We start from the raw sequence: 17,257 nt of genomic DNA on the forward strand, positions 1-17,257 counted from the left end.
AATTAATCAATGTACAAAGTATATTATATTAAAAAGAAAAACATGATTATATCAAAAGATGTAGACAAAACATTTGTCAAAATTTCACATTCGTTTATTTATTACTTACTTATATTTTTAGAGATGGGGGTTTCCCTCTGTCCCCCAAGCTGGAGGGCAGTAGTACAACCATAGGTCACTACAGCCTTAACTTCTTAGGCTCAAGTGATCTTCCTGCCTCAGCCTCCTGAGTAGCTGGGACTACCAGTGTGTGCCATCGTGCCCTGATAATAATTTTTTCTTTCTTTCTTTCTTTCTTTGCTTTTTTTTTTTTTTTTTTGAGATGGAGTTTCGCTTTTTGTTGCCCAGGCTGGAGTGCAGTGGAGCAATCTCACTGCAACCTCTGCCTCCCAAATTCAAGCGATTCTCCTGCCTCAGCCTCCTGAGTAGCTGGGATTACAGGGGCCCACCACCACACCCAGTTAATTTATTTTTGTATTTTTAGTAGAGACGGGGTTTCACCATGTTGGCCAGGCTGGTCTGGAACTCCTGACCTCAGGTGATCCACCCGCCTTGGCCTCCCAAAGTGCTGGGATTACAGGCATGAGCCACCGCGCCTGGTACCCTGATAATTTTTAAAAATTTTTCATAGACAGGTTCTCACTTTGTTGCCCAGGTTGGTCTTGCACTCCTGGGCTCAAGTGATCCTCTCATCTTGGCTTTCCAAAGCGCTGAGATTATAGACATGAGCCACCAGTGCCTGCTACACATTCGCTTCTCATATAAACTCTCAGCAAATTAGAAATAGAAGGGCCTTTCTCAATCTGATAAAGGGCACCTATGAAAAACTTTCAGCTAACAATATACTTAATGATGAAAGACTGACTAATTTCCCTGTAAGATTAGGACAAGCAAGGACATCTGCTTTCATCACTATCATCAGCAACGTATGGAGATTCTTGAACAGTAATGCAAAAAAATTAAAATGGAAGCCATCCATGTTTAAATGAAGAAGTAAAACTGTTTTATTCCGGGCCAGGCGCAGTAGCTCACGCCTATAATCCCAGCACTTTGGGAGGCCGAGGCGGGCAGATAACCTGAGGTCAGGAGTTTGAGACCAGCCTGACCAACATGGAGAAATCCCAAGTCTCTACTAAAAATACAAAATTAGCTGGGTGTGGCGGCACATGCCTGTAATCCCAGCTACTCGGGAGACTGAGGTAGGCGAATTGCTTCAACCCAGGAGGTGGAGGTTGCAATGAGCCAAGATAGTACCATTGCACTCCAGGCTGGGCAACAAGAGTGTAGGGTTCTCTTCCAAGGCAGGTTCCAACCAACCCAACACATATTGGACCTCTGGCATTCCAGTGACTTGGTGTCCTCCATTTGCAGAAAGTCCAGTGACTCAGCTTTACCTTTGTGTCCCCTTTGAGAGATCAGCTGGTAGAGTGGAGGACTATACACATCTGTGGACATCCTTAGGTTGCTGGTTCAATTCCGGCTCGAGGGAAGTGTCTGAATCTTTTGTGCACACACCAATGCTCTCTGGCTACACCTCTGCCTGGTCAAAGGCCCTGCTGTCACCACACTCTCCCAGGCAAAATCAAGCAAAGCCTTATCCAGATCACCTAGCTTGCCATGCCTGTGCTGTTGCCAGTACGCTTCAGCACAAAGTGCCCCTTACTTCTGCTTTGTGACCCAGCCAATCCCCATCCAAATGCTTACCATCTCAGGGCTGTTTCATTTTTATTCACAGGCTGCTTTTGAACCTAAGCACTGCTGGGGAATCTGGCAACACAGCTGGATTCATCTGTGACCAAGCTCTCCTGACCAGGCTGGCAAACCCTGGAAGGCCAAGCTCCCAGAAGACCATCAAGCATTCAGGACAATGCTGTAGGGCCAAGGACAACCATGATATCATCCGTGAACTCACCCTCTCCCTCTCATTTCCTTCTTGAGCTATTACTACCTCACCTCTGTCTCTGTCTCATTCTCTCTCTCTCTTTCACAATTTCTCTCTCTATCTCTGTATATTCCTCTCTGTCTGTCTCTCCCCTTTCTCCCTGTCACTCTGTGTCTCTCTCATTCTCCTTTGTCAGGAATGTATAGACTCATGCAGACAGAAAATGCTCATCCTTGCTATGTTGTGTCTACTTGGGGAGACAGCAGCCACCCTGAGAATTTTCTAAGGCAAAGAACCTCCATTGGCAAGGTCAGTTTGCCCCATGGGATGAGGACATGGTGTGCCTACCCACTCACCCTTGTCCCAAGTCCCTCAAGCCTCACCTTTCCTGAGTCTTCGCACTTTTTTATTTTGCTACAGCTGGGCTTGGCTCCTGCTGGAAGACTAAGGATACCTACTGCTCACCGCTTAGTTCACAGGTATCAAAAACACCTGCCGCTTAGGAGGCTGCGAGAGCCAGAAGGAAGTACAAAATGGCAGGCTTGAAAAGAGCGTCGGTGAGCTGGGAGAGTTGGGGATTGTTGGTCTATGACAGGAAACAGAAGTGAAACTTGAGTGACATCTGTCATCATACAGTGGCACACAAATTCACCTCCTTAGAAAGGCCACTGCCTGGTGGGTCTGAGCAGTTTGGACCTTTTACACTGGGATCTAGCAGCACAGTTGGGCTCCCCTACCTTTGAGAAAAATATGCTAAAGCCAAGTCAGAGAGAATGGATCAGAAATGGACCAGGCTTTCACCAACCAATGGAGCTTCACATCTGTGGAGATGTAGTGGGTTCGGTGGGTATGGGGCAGAGAAGAAAGCCAATGAGTGTCCCTTGGTCTCATCCCAAGAGCTCAGAAAAATGTGCATCAGACACTTGATGTACAGATGCAACCTATCACAGAGAGCACTCTAAGCCCAATGGTCCATGGGAGCATGGCCCTCTAAAGCCCTTTGAGCACTGGATCCCTGCCCTCCCCTACCCTCTATGGCCACAAGAACTGTTTCATTGTGGGTCTCAAACTGGAGACTCTATGTGTCTTCTTCTCCTGGAAAGCAGCAGATGGTCTCCCCCAACACTGCCTATTCCCCTCACGTTCCTCTGGCTGTGTTAATCTTTCCCACTTCTCACTGCTAATGAAAAAGAGCTAAGCTGTGGATTCACCAGTGCTCTGAGACGATTCTATGGCTGTGGAGCCACAGAGAAATCCCAGTCTCCAATGACACCAAAAACAGAGACCAGTGAACAGGGACCAAAGGTAGCACCTCAGGTCTTCATTAGATATGTTCCTGATGGGACATGGAGGCACGGGTCCTCTGAAACCTCAGTTTGGTGTTTTGAGGGCAAAAGCAGAAGGGGGCCAGGTAGTGGGCTTTGGTGACCAGCACAAGCGAGGGTGAACCCCAGATGCCCACTTTTCCAGTCTGGGACATAACAGAGAGTAGCAAGGGGTGTTCATGCATCTGACTCTCACCTTTGGCCATCCATACCCACTTAGCATAAGACAGGGAGAGGACTTAAACTCAGTGGAGGCTGGGTCCCTTGGGGGTAGGTTGCTGCACCCCCACTAGGTGTTCAGCTGGGGGATGGGTATCTCAGTGGTCTTGGGGTGGTGGGCATACACCAGATGGGATGTGAAACCTTTGCGAAAGACGTGGGGCCAGGAGAAACTCACACCTCTGTCCTCTACTGCCATTTTTTTGTTTGTTTATTTTTTTTTTTGCTTTTCCAAGAAACCCGCAGAACCTTGCTGATGTGGTTTGGCTGTGTCCCCACCCAAATCTCAACTTGAATTGTATCTCCCAAAATTCCAACGTGTTGTGGGAGGGACCCGGGGGGGGGGTAATTGAATCATGGGGGTCAGTCTTTCCTGTGCTATTTTCATGAATAAGTCTCACAATATCTGATGGGTTTATCAGCGGTTTCTGCTCTTGCTTCTCTCTCATTTTCTCCTGCCACTGTCATGTAAGAAGTGCCTTTTGCCTCCCACCATGATTCTGAGGCCTCCCTAGCCCGGTGTAATTGTAAGTCCAATTAAACCTCTTTTTCATCCCAGTCTGGGGTGTGTCTTTATCAGCAGCATGAAAATGGACTAATACAGTAAATTGGTACCAGTGGAGATGGGCATTGCTGAAAAGATACCCAAAAATGCGGAAGTGACTTTGGAACTGGGTAACAGGCATAGTTTGGAACAGTTTAGAGGGTTCAGAATAAGACACGAAAATGTGGGAAAGTTTAGAACTTCTTGGAGACTTGTTGAATGACTTTACCCAAAATGCTGATAGTGATATGGACAATAAAATCCAGGCTGAGGTGGTCTCAGATGCAGATAAGGAACTTGTTGGGAACTAGAGCAAAGATTATTCTTGTTGTGTTTTAGCAAAGAGACTAACAGCATTTTGCCTCTGCCCTAAAGATTTGTGGAACTTTGAACTTGAGTAAGATGATTTAGGGTATCTGGCAGAAGAAATTCTAAGCAGCAAAGCATTCAAGAGGTGACTTGGGTACTGTTAAGGGCATTCCGTTTTTTGTTGTTTTGTTGTTGTTGTTGTTGTTTTTGAGACAGAGTCTTGATCTGTGGCCTAGACTGGAGTACAGTGGTGTGATATCGGCTCACTGCAAGCTGCGCCTCCCGAGTTCTCCTGCCTCTCAGCCTCTCGAGTAGCTGGAACTACAGGTGCCCGCCACCATGGCCGGCCAATTTTTTTTTTTTTTTTTGTATTTTTAGTAGAGATGGGGTTTCACCGTGTTAGCCAGGATGGTCTCAATCTCCTGACCTCATGATCCACCCACCTCGGCCTCCCAAAGTGCTGGGATTACAGGCGTGAGCCAACATGCCCAGTGGCATTTAGTTTTATATGGGAAGCAGAGCATAAAAGTTTGGAAAATTTGCAGCCTGACTATGTGATATAAAAGAAAAACCCAACCCCATTTTCTGGGGAGAAATTCAAACTGGCTGCAGAATTTTGCGTAAGTAGCAAGGAGCCTAATGTTAATCCCCAAGACCATGGGGAAAATGTCTCCAGGCCATGTCAGAGACCATCACAGCAGCCCCTCCCATCCATCACAGGCCCAGAAGCCCAGGAGGAAAACATGGTTTTGTCGGCTGGGCCCAGGGTCCTAGTGCTGTGTGCAGCTTAGGAACTTGGTGCCCTGTGTCCCAGCTACTCTACCTGTGGCTGAAAGAGACTAACATGCAGCTTGGGCTGTGGCTTCAGAGGGTAGAAGCCCCAAGCCTTGGCAGCTTCCACATGGTGTTGAGCCTGTAGGTGCACAGAAGTCAAGAATTGAGGTTTGGGAACCTCCTCCTAGATTTCAGAAGATGTATGGAAATGCTTGGATGCCCAGGCGAAAGCTTGCTACAGGGGTGGGGCCCTCATGGAGAACCTCTGCTAGGACAATATGAAAGGGAAATGTGCAGTCAGAGTCCCCATGCAGAGTCCCTACTGGGGCATTGCCTAGTGGAGCTGTGAGAAGAGGGCCACCGTCCTCCAGACCCCAGAATGGTAGATCTACTGACAGCTTGCACCATGCACCTGGAAAAGCTGCAGACACTCAACACCAGCCCAGGAAAGCAGCTCAGAGAGAGGCTGTACCCTGCAAAGACACAGGGGTGGAGCTGCCCAAGACCATGGGAACCTACCTCTTGCATTACTGTGACCTGGATGTGAGACCTGAAGTCAAAGGAGATTTAAGATTTAAGATTTGACTGCCCCGCTGGATTTCAGACTTGCATGGCCTCTATAACCCCTTCGTTTTGGCAAATTTCTCCCATTTGGAATGGCTATATTTATCTAATACCTGTACCCCCATTGTATCTAGGAAGTAACAAGCTTGCTTTTGATTTTACAGGCTCATAGGCAGAAGGGACTTGCCTTGTCTCAGATGAGACTTTGGACTGTGGACTTTTGGGTTAATGCTGAAATGAGTTAAGGCTTTGGAGGACTGTTGGGAAAGCATGAGTGGTTTTGTTTTTTTTTGTTTGTTTGTTTGTTTTTGTTTTTTTTTTTTTTGAGAGGGAGTCTCGCACTGTCGCCCAGGCTGGAGTGCAGTGGCCGGATCTCAGCTCACTGCAAGCTCCGCCTCCCAGGTTTACGCCATTCTCCTGCCTCAGCCTCCCTATAGCTGGGACTACAGGCGCCCGCCACCTCGCACGGCTATTTTTTTTTTGTATTTTTTAGTAGAGACAGGGTTTCACTGTGTTAGCCAGGATGGTCTCGATCTCCTGACCTCGTGATCCGCCCGTCTCGGCCTAGCATGAGTGGTTTTGAAATGTGAGGACATGAGATTTGGAGGGGCCAGGGGTGGAATGATATGGTTTGGCTGTGTCCCTACCCAAATCTCAACTTGAATTGTATCTCCCCAAATTCCCACCTATTGTGGGAGGGACCTGGGGAGATAACTGAATCATGGGGGCCGGTTTTTCCAGTGCTATTCTCGTGATAGTGAATAAGTCTCACAAGATCTGATGGGTTTACCAGGGTGTTCCGCTTTTGCTTCTCTCTCATTTTCTCCTGCCTCTGCCATGCAAGAAGTGCCTTGGCCAGAAGCGGTGGCTCACGCCTGTAATCCCAACACTTTGGAGGCCGAGGAGGGCGGATCACCTGAGGTTGGGAGTCCGAGACCAGCCTGACCAACATGGAGAAACCCCAAGTCTTTACTTAAAATACAAAATTAGCTGGGCGTGGCAGCGCATGCCTGTAATCCCAGCTACTCTGGAGGCTGAGGCAGCAGAATCGCTTGAACCTGGGAGGCGGAGGTTGCAGTGAGCTGAGATCGCGCCATTGCACTCCGGCCTGGGCAACAAGAGTGACACTCCGTCTCAAAAAAGAAGAAGAAGAAGAGGAAGGGGAAGGAGGAGGAGGAAGGAGGAAGGAGGAAGGAGGAGGAGGAGGAGGAGGAGGAAGGAGAAGGAGAAGAAAGAAGGAAGAAGAAGGAAGGAGAAGGAGAAGGGGAAGGGGAAGGGGAAGGGGAAGGGGAAGGGGAAGGGGAACTTTTCACCCCCAGCCATCATTCTGAGGCCTCCCCAGCCATGTGGAACTGAGAGTCCAATTCTCGGGTATGTCTTTATCAGCAGCATGAAAACGGACTAATACACTTGCCCTACTTCAGAAAGAGGCAGCCTCTGGGGGAGGGGGGTGGGTGGGACGGGGTGGGGGGAAAGAGTTCTTGGTCGGTTTGCAGAGGAGGGAAGCCAAGCCCCAGGTGGGCGCTGGGGAGGAAGGGTATCACAGTGCATCTGCAAGCCCTGGGCGAGTTCTTCTCCCCTAGTCCCATTTGTCCTCTCTCTCACTTCCAGCACACTTGAATGCGCCAAAAAGTGAGCATAGGACACTGGGGGAAAAGGGCGGCGGCACACCGGGAGGGGGGGCGTGTGTGTTGGCCGAGAAGGGAGTAAGGGAGTAGGAAGACCAGAATTTTAGGAAAGGGCTCCTTAAGGACTTTCAGCAGACCCTGAAGCTGGTCTGTGGATAGCGGCCGCCCACTCAGAAGCTTTCTGAGTTCTTCTTTCCTCCTCCAGCAACCCCTGTCCCACAGGATTCACCCATCCACCTCGCCCATCCCCCTGACCGAGCCCTCTCACCCTCTTATTTTCTTTCACTGAGGACTGTCATTCTCACTTGGCACAGGTGGAGGAAGGCCACAGGTGAGAGCCTCCCCTCTTGGATCGTGGCTATCAGCGCCCCGAGACACGAGGAAACTACACTCAGAGGATTTGCTCCACCCTGAGAGGGGCGCGGTGGCGACTGGCGCAAGGTTCTCTTCTAAGGTGGGTTCCAATCAACTCAAAGTGTGTTGAACCTCCAGCGTTCCAAGGACTTGGCTTCCTCCATTTGCAGAAAGTCCAGTGACCCAGGTCTTGGAGCGTGCACCCTTCGATAGCTCAGCTGGTAGAGCGGAGGACTGTAGACTGCAGAGAAGTTTGTGGACATCCTTAGGTCGCTGGTTCGATTCCGGCTCGAAGGAGGTGCCTGATACTTTTGCACACAATGCCACCTGGTGCCTGGTCAAACACTCTGCAGCCTCCAACTAGTATCCACCCACACTCTCCCAGTCAAAACCCAGAGAAACCTTTCCTGATCACCCGGTTTCCATACCTGTGCTGTGGCCAGGAAACACGCCGGCAAGCCCACTCATCATTCTTCCCACAGTCCAGGGACAGGTACTCTTCAACGCAAAGCACCCCTTGCTTCTGCTTTGTGATCCAGTCAGCCCCTCTCCCCAACCCCCTTCGCACCCCCACCATCCAGAGCTCTTTCACTTTTATCCACAGACTGCTCTGGGTGCTGAGGGCCACCGACTCTAGAAACACTGTGTGCTCACCGTTGATAGATCTCTCGATCTATTAAACTAGTGGGTCCACCATCAAGTCCCAGAAGGTCAAGCCTGCTGGAAGAGAAAAGGGTCAGAGACAACTGTGACATCCTCAGAAAAATAAATAAATACATACATAACTTGCTCTCTATGCTCTCTCATCTCCTTCTCCAGGTCTCTAGCAATGCTTTTCCATCTGAGCATTCTCTCTCTCTCTCTCTCTCTCTGTTTTTCTCTGACTCTATTTCTCTCATTATATTTTGCTTGTAATGTATAGATGTTTACAGACAGAAAATGTTCATTTCTGTTTTGTTTAGTCTCTTTGTAGGAGAGAGCTGCCACCCTGAGATTTTCTTAATGAATAGAGCTTCCACTGGCTCCATAATGTTTTCCTTCAGGTTGAGAAAAAAACTGTGCCCCCTTCCCACATAGGCCAAGCCTCACATTTCCTGAGCCCTCACACCCTTTAATGTTGCTACAGTAACCTTTGGGTTCCTGCTGGAAGAAGAAAGATACCTTTCACTCAGTTCAAAGTCTGCAAAAACACCTACACCAAGTATCTTGCTAGTTGTGAAGGTTGTGAAAGAGGGAAAGAGAGTATAAAAGGGCAGACTTGGAAAGAACTTCAGTGACCCAGGAGAGTTGGGGGCTGTTGGGTCCATGGCAGGGAGCAGAATTGAAGCTTGGGTGGCAGCTGCCACCCTGCAGAGGCACACAAGTTCACCTCCTTAGGCCACTGGCTTGTTGCATCTGAGCAGCATGCTAACACTTTTATGTGGGGGCTCTAGAGGCACAGCTGGAAGCTTGCACCTTTACAAGAGGAAGATGGCTGGCACAATCTGAGAGCATGAAGCAGGAAATGGGCTTGACTTTCACCAACCAAGTGGGGCTTCACCTCTGGGAAGATGAAATGGGTTCATCAAAGTATGGGCCAGAGAGGAACCACAATGAGTGTCCCCTGATCTCATCCTATGCTCTGGGAAAAAAAAAAAAAAAAAAAATTTCAGACACTTGATGCACAGATGGAAGTTATTACAGAGAGCACTGCAAGCAAAACAGTGATGGAAATTTGGTTCTCAGAGGCCTTCTGGGAACCCGGGGGCCAATCTCCCCTAGCCGATGGGCATAACTGCTTTTTCACTCTGCATCTCAAACTAGAGACTCCACATGTCTTCCTCTCCTAGAAAGCAGCTCCTGTTCTCCCCCTACGGCCTATTCCCTACCTCTTCTCTTTGGTTTATACCGGATGTGTCCTTGATAAGACGTGGCGGTACCAGGGTTTTTGGAACCTAGGCTTGGTGCTTTGAGGGAAAAAACAGAGTGGTGTTTGGTCATCAGCAAAAGTGTGGGTGATCCCTGACCCTGACTTTTCCCCTATAAACTCAATGAAGGGTGGGTCTTTTGGGTTCGGTTTGCTATGCCACCAGTGCCTGTTTCACTGTTTGTGTGGGTGATGAGTGGTCTTGAGATAGTGGACACACACCATACGGGATATGAAACCTTTGTAACAATTTGGGGCCTAGGTAAGGGGTCCAAAGCTCGCCTGTGTTTCTATCAGCCCCTTTTTCTTTCTACTTTAGAAAGCAGCAGCCTCCGGGAAAGGATTCTTGGTCAGTTTGCAGAAGAGTGGATCAAAGCTTTTATGCCGGCCCTTGGGGTTACAGGTAGTGGGTATCACATGGTGATCTGTGAGTCGCTGGCCCTGGTCTCTCCCCACACATCCCTTTTATTTATTTATTTATTTATTTATTTATTTTTTATTTTTTTAATGGTCTCTTTCGCCCAGGCTGGAGTGCAGTGGCAAGATCACAGCTCACTGTAGCCTCAAACCCCTGGGCTCAAATAATCCCCCCACATCAGCCTGCTGAGTGGCTAGGACCGAAGGTGCAGGCCACCACACCCGGATATGTTTTAAAAGTTTTTCTGTAAAGACGGCTTCTCCCTATGTTGCCCAGGCTGATCTTGAAGTCCTGGGCTCAGGCGCCCCTCCCGCCTTGGCCCGCTAAATTGTTGGGATTACGGCGCCAGCCACCACGCCGGCCTCCACCTATCCTCCTGCATTTCCTCCCTCTCTTCCCATTGTGCCTCAGTACGCCAAAAAGTGAGCATAGAACACTGGGTAGAAGGGCTGAGTACATCGAGAGGAGTGTGTTTGAGGTGGTGGGAAGTAGAGGCCAGGCTGTTAGGGCAGTGCCCCCTTAGGGTCTTCCATCAGACCCTAAGGCTAGGTTAGGGGTTGGAAGCTGCTTACGCCACGCCCATGCGGGTTCTCCCTTTCCTCCTCCAGTGTCCCCTCCTCCACTGGACCCACCCATCAGTCTCACCAACCCCTCTGCCCTCGCAGTCTTACCTCTGGCCACTAAGCGCTGTCATCTTCACAAGTAGAGCGATGCAGAGGGAGAAGAAGGCCACAAGTGAGAGCTCCTCCTCGTGGATCGTGGCTATCAGCGCCCGAGAGACGCCAGGCACCACCCCCGCCCAGAGGATTTGCTCCATCCGGAAAGGGGCGCGGTGGAGACCGGCACAGTTCTCTTCCAAGCCGGGTTCCAATTAACTTAGCGAGTATTGGATCTCCGGCGGTCCAGGGACTTGGCTTCCTCTTATTTGCAGAAAGTCCAGTGAGTCAGTGTGAACAGCGTGCACCCTTCGATAGCTCAGCTGGTAGAGCGGAGGACTGTAGGCTGCAGAAAAGTTTGTGGACATCCTTAGGTCGCTGGTTCGATTCCGGCTCGAAGGAAGTGCCTGACTCTTTTGTGCACAATGCTGCCTGGCTGCATCTCTTCCCGGTCAAAGACCTTGCAGCCTTTGCAGCCTTCCAGTCATAACACTTTCCCACGGAAAATCCAGCAAAATCCTGCCTTTCCTGATCACACTCCTGGGAGCCTCCTCATTCTTCCCCAATCCTCTCTTCAGCGCAAAACAGTACCCCTTGCCTTGTGACCCAGCCAAACCCCAATTCGTGCCCCCACCATCCTATGCCTTTCCACTTGTATTTACGAACTGCCCACCCATCCCCCTGTCCCAAATCCCTCAAGCTTCACCTTTCCTGAGCCTTCACAACTTTTTATGTTGCTACAGCCAAGTTTGGCTACTGCTGGAAAAGTAAGGATGTCTAATAGTCAGTTCAGAGTCTGGAAAAACACTTGCACCAAGTGCCCTGCCTACTTCGGAGGGTAAGGGAAAGGGAAGGGGAGTACCAAAGAAGTGCAGACTTCAAAACAGCTTCAGTGATCCTGGAGGGTTACGGGCTATTGGGTCCATGGCAGGGAGCAGCGTAAAGCTTGAGTGACAGCTGTCATTATACAGAGGCACATGAATTTGCCTGCTTAGACAGGCCACTGTCTTGTGGGTCTGAGCAGTTTGGAGCATTTGCTCTGGGACCTAGAGGCACAGTTGGGTTCTCCTACTTCCAAGAAAAATGTGCTGAGGTCCAGTCAGAGAGAATGGAGTCAGAAATGCACTGAACTTTATCAACCAAGTGAAGCTTCACCTCTGGGGAGTTGGAGTGGCTTTGGTGGCGTATGTGGCAGAGAAGAAAGCCCATGAGCATCCTTTGGTCTCACTGTATAATCTTGGAAAAAGCTTCCAGACGTTTGAGGTAAAGATGCAACCTATCAGAGAGCACCCCAAACTGAATGGCCCAGGAAAGCATGGCCTTCTGAAGCCTGCTTGGGACTGGCTTGCCCCATCCACTACCTGCTGGGTCCACAGGAACTGTTTAATTGTGCCTCTCAAACTGGATACTGCACATATTACTGCACATATCTTTTTCACGTGGAAAGCAGCTCCTGGTATCCCGACACCACGTATTCTCTCCCACGTCACCCCGACTGTGTCAACCTTTCCTTCTTTTTTGGTGTCACCAGTGCTCCGGGATGATTCTATGGCTCTGGAGCCACAGAGAGATCCCAGCCTCCAATGACACCAAAGGCAAAGACCAGCTAACAAGGAGGGACCAAAAGTAGCACCTCAGGCCTTCATTGGATATATTCCTGATGGGGCATGGAGTCACCAGATCCCTTGGAACCTTTGCTCAGTACTTTGGGGGAAAACCAGAGGCGAACCAACAAATGGGTTTGGTAGCCAGCACAAGTGAGAGTGAACTCTGGTGCCCACTCTTCCCAGTTGTGCCATGGCAGAGAGTAGCAGGAGGTCTGTGAGGATCTGACCCTCACCCTTGGAGATCCACACCCACTTGCCATAAGACAGGAAGTGGACATAAATTCAACGGAGGCTAGGTTCCTTGGGTGTGGCTTCCTGTGCTCCTCTAGGTGTTCTGCTGCAGGGTGAGTGTCTCAGTAGCCTTGGAGTGGTGGGCACACGCCAGATGGGATCTGAAACTTTTGTCAAAGATGTGGGGTCAGGATAAGGAGTCCAAAGCTCACACTTCTGTCCTTTACCTGGCTTCTTGTTTTTCAAGGAAACCCACAGAACTTTGCCTTATTTCAGAAATCGGCAGCTTCTGACTGGAATTCTTGGCCTGTTTGCAGAAGAGGGTATCTCACATGTGCATCTGCAAGCCTGGGAGAGATTTCCTCACCTCACTTTCCAGTGCACTTCAATGCACCAAAATGTGAGCATAGACTCCTGTGAGGAGAAGGGCGGGGCGCCTGGGGAGGAGGGCCCTATGTGTGTGGTGGGGGAGGGAGTAGAGAGATCAGACTGTTACGGCAGCGCCCATTAGAGACCTGCACCAGACCCTGAGGTTGGGCTGGAGTTGTCAGCTGCCTATCCAGCGCCCATTAGGGTTTTCCTCCTTTCCTCCTCCAGCGTTCTCTCCCCGACTAGACCCATCCAACCACTTCGCCAATCCCTGTGCCCTCACTGACTCACCTCATTTTCTCTTAGGTCACGGGGGACTGTCATCCTCACCTGTAGAAAGGGGGATACTCAGGGACAGGAAGGCTGTCACAGATGAGAGCTCCTCCTCGTGGATGGTGGCTATCAGAGCCCGAGAGACGCCAGGCATCCTCGCCCAGAGGATTTGCTCTGCCCCGAAAGGGGCACGGTGGCGACCCGCGCAGGATTCTCTTCCAAGGTGGGTCCCAACCATATTGGACCTCGAGCATTCCAGGGAGGTGGCTTCCTCTGTTTGCAGAAAGTCTAATGACTCAGGTTTGACAGCATGCACCCTTCGATAGCTCAGCTGGTAGAGCGGAGGACTGTAGATTGTACAGACATTGTGGACATCCTTAGGTCGCTGGTTCGATTCCGGCTCGAAGGAAGTGCCTGACACTTTTGCACGCAATGCTGCCTGGCCGCACTTCTGCATGGTTAAAAGCCCTGCAGCCTCCAAGTAGTAACCACACTCTCCCGGGCAAAACACCCACAAAGCCTTTCCTGATCACCTAGCTTCCCACGCCTTGCTTCTGCTTTGTGACCCCACCAATCCTTCTATTCGTGCCATCCCCCACTTCCCCATCCTGTGCTCTTTCGCTTTTATTCACAGACTGCTCTCGGGCTTGAGCATCGCTGCTGGCTGCTGGCTGTGACAACACCGCTGTGCTCAGTTTTGACAGAGCTCTCCTGACCAGGTGGGCAAAACCTGGAAGGTCAAGTTCCCTGGAGAACATCAAGCTTACTTGACAAGGGTGTAAAGTGGGGATAACCATGGTATCTTCCGTGAAAACTCACCCTCTCACTCTCATCCGTCTCAGGCTCTTTATCACTGCGTTGAGATCCGACAGTCTCATGTCTGTCTCTGTCTCATTCTCTTTCTCTCTTTCACAGTTTCTCTGTCCCTGTATATTTCTCTTTGTCCCTGTGTCTCTGCCTCCCTCTCTCTCTCCCCCGACCCCTCAGCCAGCCCCTCTCATTCTCCTTTGCTGGAAATGTATAGACTTAGACAGGCATAAAGAAAATGTTCATTCCCACTTTGCTGTGTCCTACTTTGGGGAGACAGCTGTCACCCTGAGAATTTCCTGATCGTAAGAACTTCCATTAGCCAGGTCAGGTTGCCCTTTAGGTTGAGGACAAGGTGAGTCTATCCCCTATCCCCACAGCTTTTCCCAAATCCCTCAAGCCTCACTTTTTCTGAGCTTCACAACTTTTCATGCTGCTACAGCCGAGTTTGGCCCCTGCTGGAAAAGCAAGGACCTAATATTCAGTTCAAAGCCATCAAAAACACCTGTGTCAAGTGCCCTGCTACTTGAGATGGTAAGGGAGACAGAAGGGGAGTACGAAAGTGCAGGCTTGAAAAGAGCTTCAGTGATCCTGGAGAGTTAGGGGCTGTTGGGTCCATGGCAGGGCGCAGAAGTAAAGCTTGAGTGACAGCTGTCATTATACAGAGGCACACGAATTCGCTGCCTTAGGCCACTGCCTGGTGGGTCTGAGCAGTTTGGAGCTTTGGGCCTAGAGGCACAGATGGACTCTACCCTCACCCCGAAGGAAAACATGCTGAGGCCCACTCAGAGAGAATGAAGCAGGAAATGGACTTAGGTTTTCTCCAACGAAGAGGGGCTTCACCTCCAGGGAGATGGAGTGGGTTCTGTGGGCATGAGGCAGAGAAGAAGGCCAACAAACAATACTTGGTCTCATCTCATCATCTCGGAAAAAAACTCCAGAGATTTGATGCACGCATGCAACCTATCACAGAGAGCACCCCAAGCCAAACAGCCCATGGGAACGTGCCCCTCTGAGGCCCTCTGGGGACTGAGACACCGACTTCCACTACCTGCTATGGCCACAAGAGCTGTTTCATTGCGGGTCTCAAACTGAAGACTACACATGTCTTCCTCTCCTGGGAAGCAGCTCCTCATCTCCCCCCACCTCCCTATTTCCCCCAACATTCCCCTGGCTTTGTCAGCCTTTCCCGCTTGTCATTGCTAACAGAAGGAGGCTGAGCTATGGCATCGCCAGTGCCCAGGATGATTCTATGGCTTTGGAGCCACAGAGAGATCCCTGCCTCCAATGACACCAAAGGCAGAGACCAACAAACACAGACCAAATGTATTACCTTTGTCCCTTACTGGATAAGTTCATGATGGGATATAGAGACCCCAGGCTCTTTGGAACCTCTGTTTAGTGCTTTGTTGGGAAAATCAGAGGTGAGCCAGCTTTGGTGGCCAACACAAGCAAGGTTGAAACCTGGGTACCACCTCTTCCTGTTTGAGCCATTACAGAGAGTAGCTGGGTTCTGTGAGCATTTGACCCTTGCCCTCAGAGATCCAGACCCACTTGCCATAAGATGGGGAGTGGACTTAAAATCAATGGTGGCTAGGTCCCTTGGATGTGGCTTGCTGCACCTCCACTAGGTGTTCAGCTGGGGAGTGGGTGTCCCAGTGGTCTTGGGGTAGTGGCACACACCAGATCAGATCTGAAACCTTCGTCAAAGACATGGCATCAGGGTAAGCAGTCCAAAACTGACACTTCTGTCTTCTACTTCACCTACCCTCCAATTTTTTTTTTTTTTTTTTGAGACAGGGTCTCTTCTGTCACCCAGGCTAGAGTTCAGGGGCATAATCATAGCTCACTGTAGCCTTGAACTCCTGGCCTCAAGCAATCCTCCCACCTCAGCCTCCTAAGTAGCTGGGACTACAGGCTCGTGCTACCACACCTGGCTAATTTTTGTAATTTTTGTAAAGATAAGATTTTGCCATGTTGTGCAGGCTGGTCCTTGTCCCTTTGCTTTTTCAGACCCCACAGAGCCTTGTCCTACTTTTAAAAGTTGCAACTGGCAAAATATTTCTAGTCGGTTTGCAGAGGAGGCAAGCCAACCCCCAGATTGGCCCCGAGGGAGAAGGGGTATCACCTGTGCCTCTGCAATCCCTGGGAGGGGTCTCCTCACCTAATTCTATTTGTTCTTTCCCTCACTTCCCAGTACACCTCAACGGGCCAAAAAGTGAACATAGGATACTGTGGGTAGAAGGGAGAAAATGCATCAGGAGGAGGAACGGGGGTTGGGGGTTGAGGGGGTGGGAGAGCAGTGGAAGGTGAAGGGAGGTCAGAGCGTTAGGGAACGGCCTCATAACCGGCCGCCACCAGACTCTGCGGCTCGCCTAGGGTTGGAAGCCTTCTACCAGTGTCCATTCCAGTTCTCCTCCTTTCTCCTCCAGCAACCCTTCCCTCACCGGACCCCCGCATCCTGCATCCACCTCGGCGGGTTGGCCCTCTGCCTCTCACCCTCTCATTTTTTTTTTTTTTTTTTTGCTACTGAAGTCTGTCGTCTTCACCTGTAGAAAGGGGGATGCACAGGAGGAAGACGATAACAAGTGAGAGCACACTCCCACCACCACCCCCTCTCCCCCTTCCCGCTCGCCCCCTATCCGGCCCGCCCCTCATGGATAGTTGTTATTGATGCCGGGGGAAGCCAGTCAACCACACCCAGAGGATTTTGTTCCGCCGCAAAAGGAGCACGGTGGCGATCGGCGCAGGGTTATCTCTGTAAGGCGAGTTCCAACCAACTTAAAGCTTATTGGACGACTACAGTTGCAAGGATTTGGCTTCTTGCATTTGCTGAAAGATCAATGACCTAACCGGAGAGGCGTGCGCCCTTCGATAGCTCAGCTGGTAGAGCGGAGGACTGTAGCCTGTAGAAACATCTGTGGACATCCTTAGGTCGCTGGTTCGATTCCGGCTCGAAGGAAGTACTTTATGCTTTTGCGCACGCACGCACGCACCAAAACTACCAGGCTGCATCTCTGCCAGGTCAAAGGCTCTGCCAACCAGCATCGAACTACCAGGCTGCATCTCTGCCAGGTCAAAGGCTCTGCCAACCAGCATCGACACTCTCCCAGCTGAAACCCAGCAAGGCCTTTCCGGATCATCCAGCTTCCCACAGCCTATTTTGTGGCCTTGGGAGTCTGCTCATTTTTCCTGCAATCCAGAGACATGTACCCGTCAGCCCCATAGTGCCCGTTGCTTCTGTCTTGTGACCCAGCCAATTCTCTTAATCAGCACCCCACCGCACCTCACTCTTTCACTTTTGCTCATGGACTGCTTTAGGGTTTGAGCACTGCTCAACTAGAGTGAAAAGTCTTAGTTCACTCTAAGCTGTGATGGAAGGCAGCTTAGT

The 17,257-nt window shown here is 50.4% G+C and overlaps 1 long non-coding RNA gene and 4 other non-coding genes across 5 annotated transcripts; all 5 read left to right on the forward strand.

Annotated features, from left to right (window-relative positions):
- Positions 1-1,199: 1,199 nt before the first annotated feature.
- LOC116275747 lies at positions 1,200-13,265 on the forward strand. Its single transcript, XR_004184974.1, has 3 exons — positions 1,200-1,902; positions 7,560-12,817; positions 13,093-13,265. It is a non-coding gene; the product is annotated as an uncharacterized LOC116275747 (long non-coding RNA).
- TRNAY-GUA lies at positions 7,803-7,896 on the forward strand. Its single transcript has 2 exons — positions 7,803-7,839; positions 7,861-7,896. It is a non-coding gene; the product is annotated as a tRNA-Tyr (tRNA).
- TRNAY-GUA lies at positions 10,888-10,981 on the forward strand. Its single transcript has 2 exons — positions 10,888-10,924; positions 10,946-10,981. It is a non-coding gene; the product is annotated as a tRNA-Tyr (tRNA).
- Positions 13,266-13,375: 110 nt separating the features above from the next.
- TRNAY-GUA lies at positions 13,376-13,468 on the forward strand. Its single transcript has 2 exons — positions 13,376-13,412; positions 13,433-13,468. It is a non-coding gene; the product is annotated as a tRNA-Tyr (tRNA).
- Positions 13,469-16,734: 3,266 nt separating this feature from the next.
- TRNAY-GUA lies at positions 16,735-16,828 on the forward strand. Its single transcript has 2 exons — positions 16,735-16,771; positions 16,793-16,828. It is a non-coding gene; the product is annotated as a tRNA-Tyr (tRNA).
- Positions 16,829-17,257: the final 429 nt, after the last annotated feature.

Source organism: Papio anubis, chromosome 7 (genome assembly GCF_008728515.1).
Source record: "Papio anubis isolate 15944 chromosome 7, Panubis1.0, whole genome shotgun sequence".
NCBI classification, from domain to species: domain Eukaryota; kingdom Metazoa; phylum Chordata; class Mammalia; order Primates; family Cercopithecidae; genus Papio; species Papio anubis.